The sequence below is a fragment of the Pipistrellus hanaki genome (genome assembly GCF_964339955.1).
Source record: "Pipistrellus hanaki genome assembly, chromosome: 2".
In the NCBI taxonomy this organism is placed as follows: domain Eukaryota; kingdom Metazoa; phylum Chordata; class Mammalia; order Chiroptera; family Vespertilionidae; genus Pipistrellus; species Pipistrellus hanaki.
The window spans coordinates 175,302,052-175,317,214 of record NC_140504.1 but is presented as its reverse complement, the minus strand read 5'-3'; the positions used below and the strand labels follow the sequence as shown (position 1 = coordinate 175,317,214).

The 15,163-nt window shown below is 43.6% G+C and overlaps 1 pseudogene across 1 annotated transcript; it reads left to right on the top strand.

The window, feature by feature from the left end:
• Window positions 1-10,511: 10,511 nt before the first annotated feature.
• Window positions 10,512-11,496, top strand: LOC311617827 (large ribosomal subunit protein uL10-like; annotated as a pseudogene). The gene has a single exon. The product of its transcript is annotated as a large ribosomal subunit protein uL10-like (transcript).
• Window positions 11,497-15,163: the final 3,667 nt, after the last annotated feature.

Genomic DNA, 15,163 nt, shown 5'->3' with positions numbered 1-15,163 from the left:
TGGATAGAGCAATCTGCCTGTGGACTGAAGGGCGCCAGGTTCAATTCCAGCCAAGGGCACATGCCCAGGTTGTAGGCTCCATCCCCAGTAGGGGGTGTGCAGGAGGCAGCTCATCATTGATTCTTTCTCATCATTGATGTTTCTATCTCTCTCTCCTTCCCTTCCTCTCTGAAATCAATAAAGTAGTATATTATTATTTTTATTTTACTTTTTAAAAATATATTTTATTGATTTTTTACAGAGAGGAAGGGAGACGGATAGAAAGTTAGAAACATCAATGAGAGAGAAACATTGATCAGCTGCCTCCTGCATATCCGCCACTGTGGATGTGCCCGCAACCAAAGTACATGCCCTGGACCTGAATCGAACCTGGGACCTTTCAGTCCACAGGCCAACGCTCTATCCACTGAGCCAAACCGGTTTCAGCAATAAAGTAGTATATATTTAAAAATAAATAAATAAAGGTTGACTCATGCATCCACAATACATATAAAGCTGTCGCAGGCACCAATCTAGACAGAGTAGGATATTCCTACCTGAACCCGTTTTTGGACATGGTCAGTTATATGTTGCTTTCTCTCGAGTTCGAAGAACGTGTGACTTTAAAGTTAAAGTTGTAAATACTTCATCACAAGGGAAATTAGTCAAGCACTCTGAAAGTGTTTTTACTCTTAATGTGGTATACAGGGAGATACTAGAATAAGTTTAATCGATTCATCAGTCATTGTTTTTATCAATGTTTTTATTGTTTTTATATCATATCTCTGTTGTTGTTATAGCATGTATTTCTTCTAATTAATTTCCTTTCAATGTGCACGAATCTGTGCACCAGGCCACTAGTATTATATAAATTAACAATGTAAAGTAATATGACAAAGAAATACAGAGAAGAGCTTATGGAAGACTGTGTGAGTATGCTGATGTCTTGATCTTCTTTAGCAGGGTCAATTGATTCTAATTTAAAACATGTTTTTTGAAAGAAAAAGAAAATATCAAAATTGCTTTTTCTAACCTTAAATTGATATTTTAAGAAATAATATATGTTGTAGTGAATAAACATTTGTTTGATTCTCAGCTTTTGTATTGTTTTTTAATTCTGTTAAATTCAAATGAGCTCGGGTTTATTTATTTATTTGGGGGTGGAGGTGAGGAGTTTTTAGGTAGTTTTATTTGTGCAGGTAGAGAAGACGGGGGGATTCAAATCCAAAGCTCTATCTTCCCAAAGGGAGGCTTACACTATTTGGTCAATTACATGTTGATTTCTTTGATTGGGTTCCTGTCAAACTCATCCTGTTCACAGCCACTTCTGCGAGTATACTTTGTTATTTTTACTTATTTTTAAATGTATTTTTATTGATTTCAGAAATGAAGGGAGAGGGAGGGAGAGATAGAAATATCAATGATGAGAGAATCATTGGTCAGCTGCCTCCTGCATGCCCCACACTGGGGATGGAGCCTGCAACCCAGGCATGTGCCCTGACCGGAAATCTAACTGTGAACTCCTGGTTCATAGGTCGACGCTCAACCACTGAGCCATGCCAGCTGGGCTACTTTGTTATTTTTAAATAACTTGTATATTATAATACCATTTAAAAGGTATATATATATATATATATATATATATATATATATATATATATATATATATATATATCTGTTAGTCCATACTATCTATATAAAGGAATGGAAAAATATTTAGAATGTTGTTAGTCAGATGTTAATAATGGTTATATTTAGATGGTGGGGTTTAAGAGTTTTAAAATGTTTTTCTTTGTGCTTTTTTGCGTTGTTTAAATTATTTATAATGTATAATTGTTATAAGAACAATAAGCTGATTTTTCTTAAAAACAAAATGAAAAACAAACCTTCAACACTTCTCCTTAATCTTCAGGACATGGCTGAAACTTTTGTATTCAAAGTAAACATCTATGCCCTAGCCGGTTTGGCTCAGTAGATAGAACATTGGCCTATGGACTGAAGGGTCCTGGGTTCGATTTCGGTCAAGGGCATATGCAGGCTCAATCCCCAGTAGGGGGAGTGCAGGAGGCAGCCAATCGATGATTATCTCTCATCATTGATGTTTCTATCTCTCTTCCTTTCCCTTCCTCTCTGAAATAATAAAAAATATATTTAAAAATTAATAAATCAATAAATAAAAACATATTAAAAAAATTAACACCCCATTTGACTCAGTAATCCCACTCCTAGGATTATATCCCAAGAAACTAGACACACCAATCAGAAAGGATATATGCACCCCTATGTTCATAGCAGCACAATCTACAATAGCTAGAATTTGGAAACAGCCTACGTGCCCGTCAGCAGATGATTGGATAAAAAAACTATGGTATTATATATCCACACAATGGAATACTATGCTGCCATAAAAAAGAAGGAATTCTCATCATTTGCAGCAATCTGGATGGCATTGGAGAACATCATGCTGAGTGAAATAAGCCAGTCAATGAAAGAAACACCACATGACCTCACTCATTTATGGATAATAAAGAACAGTATAAACTGATGAACCAAAAGATAAGATATAGAGACAGTAAAGCAACAAGCAGACTGTCAAATTACAGTGGGGAGGGTAGGGAGATCTGGAGAGATAAGAGATCAACCGAAGGACTTGTATACATGCATATAAGTACAACCAATGGACACAAAACTCTGGGGGGGAGGGTATGTATGAGGGGAGCAATGGTAAAATATGTGCACAGATAATAATTCAATCAAAAAATAAAATTTAAATAAATAAAATAAACACCCAAAAAGGAGGACCTATGTATATATTTAACAATAAAGATTAAAAACAACAGCCGGGACCGGTTTGGCTCAGTGGATAGCGCGTCGGCCTGCGGACTGAAAGGTCCCGGGTTCGATTCCGGTTGAGGGCATGTACCTTGGTTGCGGGCACATCCCCAGTAGGGGGTGTGCAAGAGGCAGCTGATCGATGATTCTCTCTCATCGATGTTTCTAACTTTCTATCCCTCTCTCTTCCTCTCTGTGAAAAATCAATAAAATATATTTTTTAAAAAAAAGATTAAAAACAACATTAACAATAATAAAAAAGAAAACACCCAGACTATTTTCCAAACCTGATTTCCTTTATTCCCATATTAACAGGGCTTATCTGTAAGATGTTCCCTGAAAATCCCTGCTTCCTCTCCTTTTCCCGCGTGATTTTTACCATTTTGAATGGGCTCCCCATCTTGGTTTCACCTCGACAAATACAGCCCATCTCATAAAGCTCAGCCTCGTCCACCTTCCCCATTGCCCTCTTCGGGCTCATCCTCCTCCCCAGCATTTTTTAATCAAATAGTGAAAAGTATCCAGGTAGAGAAGTAGAGTTCTTACTTCCACTGGATTTGGTTTTAAGAGGAACTATTTAATGAGAGGCAAGTCAAGTTCTCTAAATTTAAGTCAATTCCAGGTTATTATTTTAATAAGCTTACTAATATAATAGGAAGTGAGAACTTGCAAAGCCTGAATTTCCATGTCACTTCAAGGAGTACTGAAAGTTATAAGATACATATCCATGCCCTAAAAAGACAAGGAACTATGGTAACATGGAGAAGTATCTGAATATTCATAGTTTCAGTTTTCTTTTTTGCACACAAGTAACGCCTTAAAAAAATTTTTTTTTTAATTCTTATTGTTTAAAGTATTACCAGTCTCCTTTTTCCCCCATTGACCTCTCCCTGGCCGCTCCCACCCCCCTGCACATGTCCTCACCCCCCTACTGTCTGTGTCCATTGGTTATGCTCATATACAAGTAATGCTTTTTATATATTACGTTTTTAAATAAAGGTGCTTGCTATTAAAAACATGTTTAGTAATCATCAAGATCTAGATACCTACTGGCTTTCTAATAAAACGAACAGAGATTTCACCAAATGACCACGTATAGTAAATACGCTTAGACTGAGAAACAATTTATTTCCATCATCTGGGCCATGAATAAAGACCACAATACTGGCCAAAACCGGTTTGGCTCAGTGGATAGAGCCTCAGCCTGTGGACTGAAAGGTCCCGGGTTCGATTCCGGTCAAGGGCATGTATCTTGGTTGCGGCCACATTTCCCATAGGGGGTGTGCAAGAGGCAGCTGGTCGATGATTCTCTCTCGTCGTTGTTTCTAACTCTCTATCCCTCTCTCTTTCTCTCTGTAAAAATATCAATAAAATATATATTTTTTTAAAAAAAGACCACAATACTGTTACAGGATTCCAGAGCAGGAGGAATAGGGAAACTGAGACAGGAAAATTAGAACAAGGCCAGACAGTGTGGGAAATTTGTAGCCAGCTTGTAACTAACGAGCCACTCATTATCTTCCCCAGGCAAGGACAAGAGAGCAAACGGTTAAGAATAAAAACACCTCCCTAATGAGAGAATGCAGAAAGGGAGGGGGAAAGGGGAAGGGGGAAAAGCAAGTTTACTCCCTAAGCTAGGGGTGTCGAACTCAATCAGAGAAGGGGCCAAAATCTAAAATCCAGCCTAAATCGCGGGCCGAATGGTTTACTGAACAGTCATAAACTGACAATGTCATAAACTGACAGCGGAGTGCAGTGATAACAGCGCGGTGCGGGCCACATTGCAAGGCCTGGCGGGCTGGATTTGGCCCGCGGGCCTTGTGTTTGACACATGTGCCCTAAGCAGAAAAACCAGTAGTCTCAAGGCTTAGCAAGATAAAGTTGCCAGGTGCTTCTCATGAATTCTGGGATGGCCTCAACAAAGTAAAAGGGGACCTTGAGAATTAATCTGCACCAAAATAGTCAGCAGACGAATTTTGAGACCTATAGACAGGAGAGTATATCAACCCCACCCAACCTGTTCTTTAGATTAGCTGAGAGCTGCCTGTGCTTCAACTATAAGCCAGATGTATATAGGGTTGCTTGCTTTGCTTTTTCAGTAAAGGTGCATGCTTTAACTGCTTTAGTAAATTGGCTTTTCACAGTCAAAGTCTCTCGTATAAATTCATTTATTGAGAACAGACCTCTCCACTGACTTGGGGCTGACCTGTCCAGTAACGCTTCTCTGGTGTTGGTGAGAGGTGCCTATATCAATACCATTACCTGGTGGCAACAGTGAATAAAAGTAGTACCAAGGTTTCTTGGTTTGTTAACTATTGGGAGCTATAAAAATGATATTGACAGTGAAAAAGTTATATTAGATATGCCATCTACATTAAACTTTTGAGAAAAAAAGTTTCATCTCCTTGCCCGGTGGAAAAAGAATATCATTTTTTTGTAACACTGTGACAATTTTTAAAGCTTTTGAACATTTTTACCTTATATCCTATATAATAAAAGGCTAATCAACCAAACAGCAGAACAACTGGTCACTATGATGCACACTTAAGGCCGGTGAGCTCAGCGGCAGTGGTGGGAGCAAGCAAACATATATACATTCGACTTACACATTAGCTGAAGCACAGACAGGCTATCAACTATCTAAACACATAAATGTTTAAATTTTAAGAAGGGCATAAAAGAGAAGGTAGCCGAAACCGGTTTGGCTCAGTGGTAGAGCGTCGGTCTGCGGACTGAAAGGTCCCAGGTTCGATTCCGGTCAGGGGCATGTACATTGGTTGCGGGCACATCCCCGGTAGGGGGTGTGCAGGAGGCAGCTGGTCGATGTTTCTCTCTCATCGATGTTTCCAGCTCTCTATCTCTCTCCCTTCCTCTCTGTGAAATATCAATAAAATATATATTTTTTTAAAAAAAATAAATAAATAAAAAATAAAAGAGAAGGTAAAGTCTCTCTTCCTCCCTATTTCTTACCCAGTCTCACTTCCTAGAGGACGTTCTGTTAACAATTTATGCTGCTTAGTTTTCCTGATGTTTATCGTAATTTCTTTTTTTATTTTGAGAGTACTCTTAGGGTAAATGAAACAAGAAAGGGCCTAGGACAGAAACAGCACAGGAGAGACCTATCTAGGCAGGCAGCTTTGGCTCTCTAGAAATGTTGCAGTGAAAGAAGTGACCAAGGAGGAGCTGCTGTCAGGTCCCTGGAGAGTCAGAGAAAAGAGGGCCTTGGGGACAGGTTAGGTTTGGGGAGTTAGCATGGGACAGCTGCCCAATACTCCCCTGGTTGCAAGTCTTGTGGGTCCCTTACAATTTAGGAAGCATGCCTGTAGGGCAAGAGTGGAAGGGAAAGGCGCAGGAAAGGAAAGCACACATATCCCTAAGTGGTTTGGCTCAATGGATAGAGCGTTGGTCTGTGGACTGAAGGGTCCTGGGTTCGGTTCCAGGCAGGGGCACATAAACAGTTGTGGGCTTGGTCCCCAGGGAGTATGTGATTGATGATTCTCTCTCATCATTGACATTTCTTTTTTTAAAAATATATTTTATTGATTTTTAACAGAGAGGGATAGAGTTAGAAACATCGATGAGAAAGAAACATTGATCAGCTGCCTCCTGCACACCCACTACTGTGTATATGCCCATAACCAAGGTACCTGCCCTTGACTGGAATCTAACCTGGGACCTTTCAGTCCGCAGGCCTACGCTCTATCCACTGAGCCAAACAGGTTTTGGCTGTTTGCTTGTTTTGATTTTTTTCTCCTTTGCTTGGCTGCCCACACATATTCCTGTATAGAGAGTTAGCCTGTGTTTTTCCAATAAGCCTATCCCTTAAACTGGGGCTCTGTGTGAGGAGGAGGTGCATATATCACATCACCTGGCAGGGTTCTCGATAGGATGCGTGGGAAGTAGGCAGGCAATCTGGTGACTTCTATATCGACCTCTTCATGAGGGTGGAGTGTACTTTGACTGAGTGAAGCGGCTGTTCCACCTTCCTTCTTTGCAAGTCTGACCTGCATTTTATCAAGCTAAATATTCTCTCCAGGATACCTCTAGGAGACAGCTCCAGACAAATCCCCACTATCTTCAGAGAGCATTCTCTCTGAAGATAGTGGGGATTTGTCTGTGATTAGCAGACAAAACCTTATAAAAAGTGGTTGGGTGTTTTTTTCTTTTTCCTTTGGTGGATGACTATGACAAATTGTCTGTTGAAAATTCACTTCATTTACCCCCTTCTGTGCTCTTCGATATCACAGGGACTGGAAATTTGGGATTGACATTTTCCAAAACACTTTACAAGTGGAGTTCAGGCTAGGGCCAACCAATGAAAGCTATTCAAATGAAAGCAAAGGAGAACCAGAAGCCATTCATTCTTTTGCCTTTTTAAAATTTTTATTTTTTATTGATTTTTTATAGAGAGGAAGGGAGAGGGATAGAGAGCCAGAAACATCGATGAGAGAGAAACATCGACCAGCTGCCTCCTGCATACCCCCTATTGGGGATGTGCCCGCAACCAAGGTACATACCCTTGACCGGAATCAAACCCGGGACCCTTCAGTCCGCAGGCTGACACTCTATCCACTGAACCAAACTGGTTTCGGCTCCCTTAAAATTTTTATTTTTTAATCTTCACCCGAGAATATTTTTCCATTGGTTTTTAGTGAGAGTGGAAGAGGGAGGGAAAGACATAGAGAAATATCGATGTTAGAGAAACACATCAATTGATTGCCTCCTGCACATGCCTTGATCAGGGCCCAGGCAGGGAGGAGCCTGCGAACAAAAACATGCCCTTGACCAGCATCGAACCCAGGATCCTTTGGTCCACAGGCTGACACTCTATTCACTGAGCAAAACCGGCTAGGGCAGCCCTACCAGCATGGCTCAGTGGTTGAGCATCGACCTGTGAACCAGGAGGTTATGGGTTCAATTCCTGGTCAGGGCACATGCCTGGGTTGCGGGCTCAATCCCCAGTGGGGTACATGCAAGAGGCAGCCAATCAATGATTCTCCTTTATCATTGATGTTTCTATCTCTCTCTCCCTCTCCCTTTCCCTTCCTCTCTGAAATTAATTTTAAAAATGTATTAAAAAAAAAAAACACCGGCTAGGGCAGAAGCCATGTAGTCTTGTTCCTTGCGCAGCAGCAGAAAGACAAAAGTTTTTGCAGTGGCCATCAGGCATTTCCCTACAAATTATCTAACTCTTTGACAACTAGTGACAAGTCTGAGAGCAAAGGATGACTTTCTCTGACCTTCAATCCTCCAGCTCTTCTAATGGGTTGGTAAACCTGAAATAAATTCCTTCCTGCTTGAAAGAAATATCTATAGTGGTTTCTTTCCCCCCTGATTGATTCCCAGCTGACACGATGACAAAGACAAGGAGAGCCAGGAAGATAAACGTGCTTTGACATGAAATTGTTTAAAGAAGGTCCCACATGGTGAAGGCAGAAGGTGACAGCTCTGAGGAGAGAGAGGAAAGGGTCAATCACCTCAGCCTACAGCAGAGAATAAAGGATTCAAGAGCCCTTCAAGGAGAAGGTGCCTGGGGAGAACACAGTCTAATTTGTTTACCACTGTATTCCTAGTGCACAGCACAAGCTTGAGATAGAATTTATAGACGATAAACATCCTACCTAATAATAGAGTGATCCTACCTAATAACAGAGTGATATGCAAATTAACCATCACTCAGCTACACCCACAAAGCCACGCTCACAAGCCAATCAAAGTGAGAATGCAAATTAACCCAACAAAGATGGCTGTTAATTTGCATACGCAAAGGGAGGGAGGAGTGAAGACTGAAGACAGCATAGAAGGAAGAGAGAGGGAAAGTGGAAAGCAAGGTGGCTGCAGTTGCTGGAGGGAAAGCACTGGCAGAGTGTGCAGGGTGGGGCGGGGCGAGGCGCACAGTGGTGGTGGCAGCCCTGCCCATCGCAGCGGGAGAGGTGCGGGGGGGGGGGGGGGGGGGGGGGAGGAGGAGGTGGCGGTGGCAGGAGGGAAGCCCACCAGAAGTCTTGCAGGAATATTCCTGCAACAGGTTGCTAGTCTACACATAAAAGCCTAATATGTAAACTATCCCCTCAGGAGGTCAATAACTCGCTATGACATGCGCTGACCACCAGGGGGTGGCATGGAACAAAGGAAGGCCCTGGCTGGCAGCCCTAGGGACCCTCTAGTGTTTAATAAATGCATAGTCTAGTAGAAAACTATTAGGTCTAGTAATAATTAATGTCGTTTTCTAATACTTTTTTTAAATCGAATTTATTTAAACAATACAACAAAATTTAATCAACGATATAGTTGCCGTTGTTTTCTACTACTTGTGCCCAACGCTCAGGAAGGATTTTAATCCCTCTGTTGTAAAATTCTTGTGATTTTGATGCAAAAAATTCGGTCAATGCATTTTTGAGGCATTCTTCATTATTCAATTTTTTTCCAAGAAGAAAGTTTTGCAAAGAACGAAACAAATGGTAATCGGAAGGGGCAATATCAGGAGAATATGCACGTTGAGGGAGAACTTCCCATTCCAACTGGCGCAGTTTTTCAGCAGTGATTCTTGCAGTATGCGGTCGTGCGTTATCGTGGTGAAGAATTACGCCCTTCTGATTAATCAGCGCGGGTTCTTTTTCTCTTAAAGCTTGGGCTAACCTTTCCAATTGGGCACTATACACTGCACTTGTAATGGTTTGGTTAGATGGTAAAAGTTCATAATGAAGAAGTCCTTTAAAATTCCACCAAACACACAACATCACTTTTTTCGCATGCAAGTCAGGTTTTGGCGTGGGCTGCGGAGCCTCATTTTTGTCCAACCATTGAGGCCGCCTTTTCAAATTAACATACAGCACCCATTCTTCATCTCCGGTAACAATTTGCTCTAAAAACGGCAAACGGTTTTGACGAGAGAGGAGCGAACTGCAAATTGTGACTCTTTGATTACGGTTGTTGTCGGTCAACTCATGAGGAACCCATTTTCCAAACTTTTGGACTTTGCCAAGTGCACGCAATTGATTGGAAATTGTTTTTTGTGAACAATTTAAAGTTGTCGCAAGCTCTTGTTGGGTAATTTGAGGATTTTGCACCAAAAGAGCTTGAAGAGCCTCTTGATCAAAATTGGACACAGGGCCTCGACCACTCTTGTCATCTAACGAAAAATTTCCCTCGCGAAATTTCTCAAACCAACGCTGGCATTTTCTGGCGCTAACTGCATCCTGACCAAGAGCACTACAGATGTTTTTTGCAGCCTCACTTGCTTTTCTTCCTAATTGGAACTCGTAAAGCATGCAGTGCCGAATATGCTCTTCATCCGCCATCTTCTTAGCCCTAGTTTTGCAACAAAAACCAAACCAAACACAAACTTTTTCAAGCAAAACTTGTTAATTGCACTTCACACGTTCTGTAGATACCACGTGTTTGAAGGTTATGTCAATACAAGTCAACGCCAAGCAAGATTTTAAAGGAATGTTGAAAAACGACATTAATTATTACTAGACCCGATATGTCTTCCTTTGTGCTTCAATTAGGATACTTTTGGTTGCAAGTAATACAAAATTCAACTCAAATAAGCATAAGTAATAAAGGAATTTATTATTCCACATAACTGAAATTTTTGTTTTCAGAGCTATGCTGAAACTTGATATTAAAACTTCAGGCAAAGTTCCTCTTGCCAGGCGTCCTCATGGGAGTGACATCATCTTTAAACCCTGTGTGGCAATCCCTGACGCACCGCCATGACGCCCAGGGAAGACAGAGCGACCTGGAAGTCCAACTACTTCCTTAAGATCATCCAACTCCTGGAAGATTGTCCAAACTGCTTCATTGTGGGAGCAGACAATGTGGGCTCCAAGCAGATGCAGCAGATCTGCATGTTCCTCTGCGGGAAGGCAGTGGTGCTGATGGGCAAGAACACCATGATGTGCAAGGCCATCCGAGGGCACCTGGAGAACAACCCCGCCCTGGAGAAACTGCTGCCTCACATCCGGGGGAACGTGGGCTTTGTGTCCACCAAGGAGGACCTCACTGAGATCAGGGACATGCTGCTGGCCAATAAGGTGCCAGCTGCTGCCCGTGCTGGTGCCATTGTCCCCTGTGAAGTCACTGTGCCAGCCCAGAACACTGGTCTGGGCCAGAGAAGACCTCCTTCTTCCAGGCTTTGGGCATCACCACTAAAATCTCCAGGGGCACCATTGAAATCCTGAGTGATGTGCAGCTGATTAAGACTGGAGACAAAGTGGGAGCCAGCGAAGCCACACTGCTGAACATGCTGAACATCTCCCCCTTCTCCTTTGGGCTGATCATCCAGCAGGTGTTTGACAATGGCAGCATCTACAACCCGGAAGTGCTTGACATCACAGAGGAAACTCTGCATTCCGGCTTCCTGGAGGGTGTCCGCAATGTTGCCAGCGTGTGCCTTCAGATTGGTTATCCGACTGTTGCGTCAGTGCCCCATTCTATCATCAACGGGTACAAGCGAGTTCTGGCTTTGTCTGTGGAGACTGAGTACACCTTCTCACTTGCTGAAAAGGTCAAGGCCTTCTTGGCTGATCCATCTGCTTTTGTGGCTGCTGCCCCTTGGTCCTGCTGCTGCCGCAGCCCCAGCCAAGGTCGAAGCAAAGGAAGAGTCGGACGAGGATATGGGATTTGGTCTCTTTGATTAATCACCAAAAAGCAACCAGCTCAGCCAACTATTTGAAGGAAATAAAGGCTTGCTTCTCTTTTAAATAAATAAATAAATAAATAAATAAATAAATAAATAAATAAATAAAACTTCAGGCAAAGCTTGACATTCCTAAAAAAATATATATGGTTGGATTGTATTCTACCTGGACCCATCTCTGTATAGCTGGGGCTAGGCACAGGAACTACTTTTAGTGAGAGTCACTGGATAGATGTAGACTGCACAATGGTAAGACATATCCAAATGACTCCGCTTACTGATAGAGGATCCCATTTATTTCAATAAGTCCCACCTTCCTCTGGGCAAAGATATTTATTCCTTGGAACTAGTGCAGGTAAGGAAGGGGTGTGGTTATGCTTCTGCCCTAGGACCTGACCCACAGAATTTCCCATCGCTACTGAAACGACTGATACAAAACCTAGATCCCACTTTCTTTTACCTACTCCAGGACTTCGCTTAGTAAATTATTCCCTCTTGCTTCTACATAATCAGAATTCCCATCTTTACTTGATTGTTTCCATGCGCTCACAAGCATGCTATAATTTATCTTAAAATTGTACCTCTCTTGAACTTTACATCTTCCTCTGGTTATTACCCTATTTCCCAGGTCCTCTTTACAGAAAAAGAAAAAGAAAAAAAGATTTCTTATAAAGTTGTATGTCCGTGGAGTCCCTATTGCCTCTCTCATTTTCTCTTGAGCTCATTTTATTTTTTTCATTTACTTTTAAAATATATTTTATTGATTTTTTACAGAGAGTAAGGGGGGGCTTTAAACATGGATGAGAGAGAAACATCAACCAGCTGCCTCCTGCACACCCCCTACTGGGGATGTGCCCGCAACCAAGGTACATGCCCTTGACGGGAATCTAACCTGGGACCTTTCAGTCCGCAGGCCGATGCTCTATCCACCGAGCCAAACCGATTTCAGCTTGAGCTCATTTTAATCAAACTTTTATGCATATAACTCCACTCATATAGCTCTCATCAAGATCACTAGTGATGAGGGTAAAGGAAGATAAATAGTGATGGAAGGAGACTTGACTTGGGATGATAAACACAATATAATATACAGATGAGGTATTACAGAATTGTACCCCCTGAAACCTATCATTTTTTAAAATATATTTTTTATTTATTTCAGATAGGAAGGAAGAGAGAGATAAAAACATCAATGATGAGAGAGAATCATTGATCTGCTGCCTCCTGCACATTCTCTATTGGAGATCAAGCCTACAACTCGGTCATGTGCCCTTGATCAGAATCAAACCCAGAATCCCTTAGTCTTCAGGCCCACGCTCTATCCACTGAACCAAACCAGCTAGCACTGAAACCTATAATTTTATTAACCAGTGTCACCCAATAAATTCAATTAAAACATAAAAGATCACCAGTGGTTATTTTTCAGTTCTCATCTTTGTTTCTCAACAGCATTTGGCACAATTGATCATTCCCTTATTTTCCTTTGGCTCCCAAAACCCCACGCTTATCACACTTTTTCTCCTGTCTCACTGCTCCTCCTCAGTCCCATCAGCTGTCCTCCTCCTGTTCCTAACATCTAAAGGTAGAGTGTCATGAATCAGTCCTCCCACTTCTTCTCTATTTATACACGCTCCCTGGATGAGATCATCTGGTCCAATAACTTTAAAAATAATGTATTACAAATGGAAGTATTTACAGGGAAAACATTAAATATATAAAATCTGTTTTAAACTACTCCAACCAGGGCATAGTGGGAGAATGTGGGACAAGACTAACAAAATATTAGTAATTGATTAAGCTAAGTAATGTGTACATGAATATTCATTACATTATTATCTCTACTTTTGTGTAAGCTTAAACATTTTCCATAATATAATAAATATGCATACAATCTATATACTGAATATTTCTATGTTTATGCTTCCAGTCCTGAAAGCATAAACTTTTTTCCTAAACTTCAACATGTATTTTCACTGGCCTACCCAACATTTCTACTTGCTTAACACTCATCTCAAACTTAACATGTCTAAAGTGAATTCTGGAGGGCTGCTGTAAAGATTAAACCAGGAGGATCCAAGATGGCTGCTCGGGTATACACCTAGCCGCAGCAGCTCACAACAATTTCAAAGGAATACAACTAAAATGTGGAGTGGACATTGCCCAGAGCTACAGGTAGTCGACTGACTGAAAACTCTACAATAGGAAGGAGGGAGAAAACCAGAAGGAAAATCAGAGGAGCTGAAAAAAAGCCTAAGGTACGGAGACATGCTGCGCGCTCGCACGCACACGCGCGCGGAGAGGTCGCAGCCGGAGAGGAGGAGAGGGCTGGGTGCTGCCTGGCGTTCCCTAGCAGGAAGGAAATAGAACCCCCAGCCTAGGCTGAACCCCCGAACCGGCAGCGCTGAGCCCCAAGTTATGTGCCAGACCCTGGGGACCCAGGCTCCGGCAGGGGGAGACAATCCCGGGGGACGGCAAAATGCGGGGCCCCCGGAGTCGCGCGCACATGGCGCGCAGAGGACTGAATGTTGACTCTGATGCTGGATTACCCTAGCCGGAAGAAACAAAGCCTCCGGCGGCAGCTCTGAGCCTCAGTCCAGACCTCCCCGAACTCCAGGTCTGGGCCAGTCCCTGGGGACCCAGGCTCGGGCAGGGGGAGACGGGGCTGTGAGGTGGAGTCCTGGGAGCGCGGCGAAAGGCCGAGCCCCCGGAGTCGCGCATACTGTGCGCAGAGGACAGTCTGTTGACTCTGATCCTGGACTCCCCTAGTGGGAGGGAGAAAGAAAGCTCCAGACTGGAGGAACGCCACGAGGAGCAGGAGCCCCTGCCGGACACCGGCCAGCTGGGCGCCAGCAAGGAGCCGGGCGACAGGGCCCCCAGTGGGGGAGGGTGCCCCTGAGCCTTCGACTGCTGAGCGCTGGCAACGGAGCCAAGGACGGGGGCTGCTTCCTGGGCGGCGCCGACCCCGGCAACAGGCTGGAGCAGCGCGGGAGCCCGCGGAGAACAAAGGGGTGCCACAGGCCAACCTGCTGAGCTCCCAGGACAAGGAGGAAGAAACCAAAGAAGTTCTCAATGTGAAGAAATCAAGTGAGAGCAAATGATAGTAAAATTACTTAAGAAAGAATACAAAGAAGATCTTGAAAAATCAAAGACTAAGTCAGAACTCAACGCACCAGCCAACATTGCAACATAAATGCGTTTTGTTGTTTTTTTTAAAAAAAAGAAAAAAAAAAGAAGAGAAAAAGGGACAGAATGTTGGAACAGCGGCGACCAGGCCTAGAGTGGCCAGGCACAAGGCAGTGGCAGCTGGGCCCGGAGCAGCAGTGGCCAGGCCCCAGAACAGCAGCAGCCAGAACAAGAGCATCAACGGCCAGCACTGGAGCAGCCAGACCTGGGGCAGTGGCAGCCAGGCCTGAGGCAGAGGCGGCCAAGCCCAGGGTGGCCAGTCCAGGAACACCCAGACACGGAGTGGCTGGGCCCGGAGAAGCCCGGCCCAGAGCAGCCGGGTTGGGAGCAGCCAGGCCCAGAACAGCAGTAGACAACCACGAAGAATCCAGGCTGGGAGCGGCCAGGCTCGGAGCAGCCGGGTCGGGTGCGGCCAGGCCCGGAGCAGCGGCGGCCAGGCTGGGAGCGGCCAGGCCCGGAGCAGCTGGGTCTGGTGTGGCCAGGCCTGGAGCAGCGGCTGCCAGGCTGGGAGCGGCCAGGCCCGGAGCA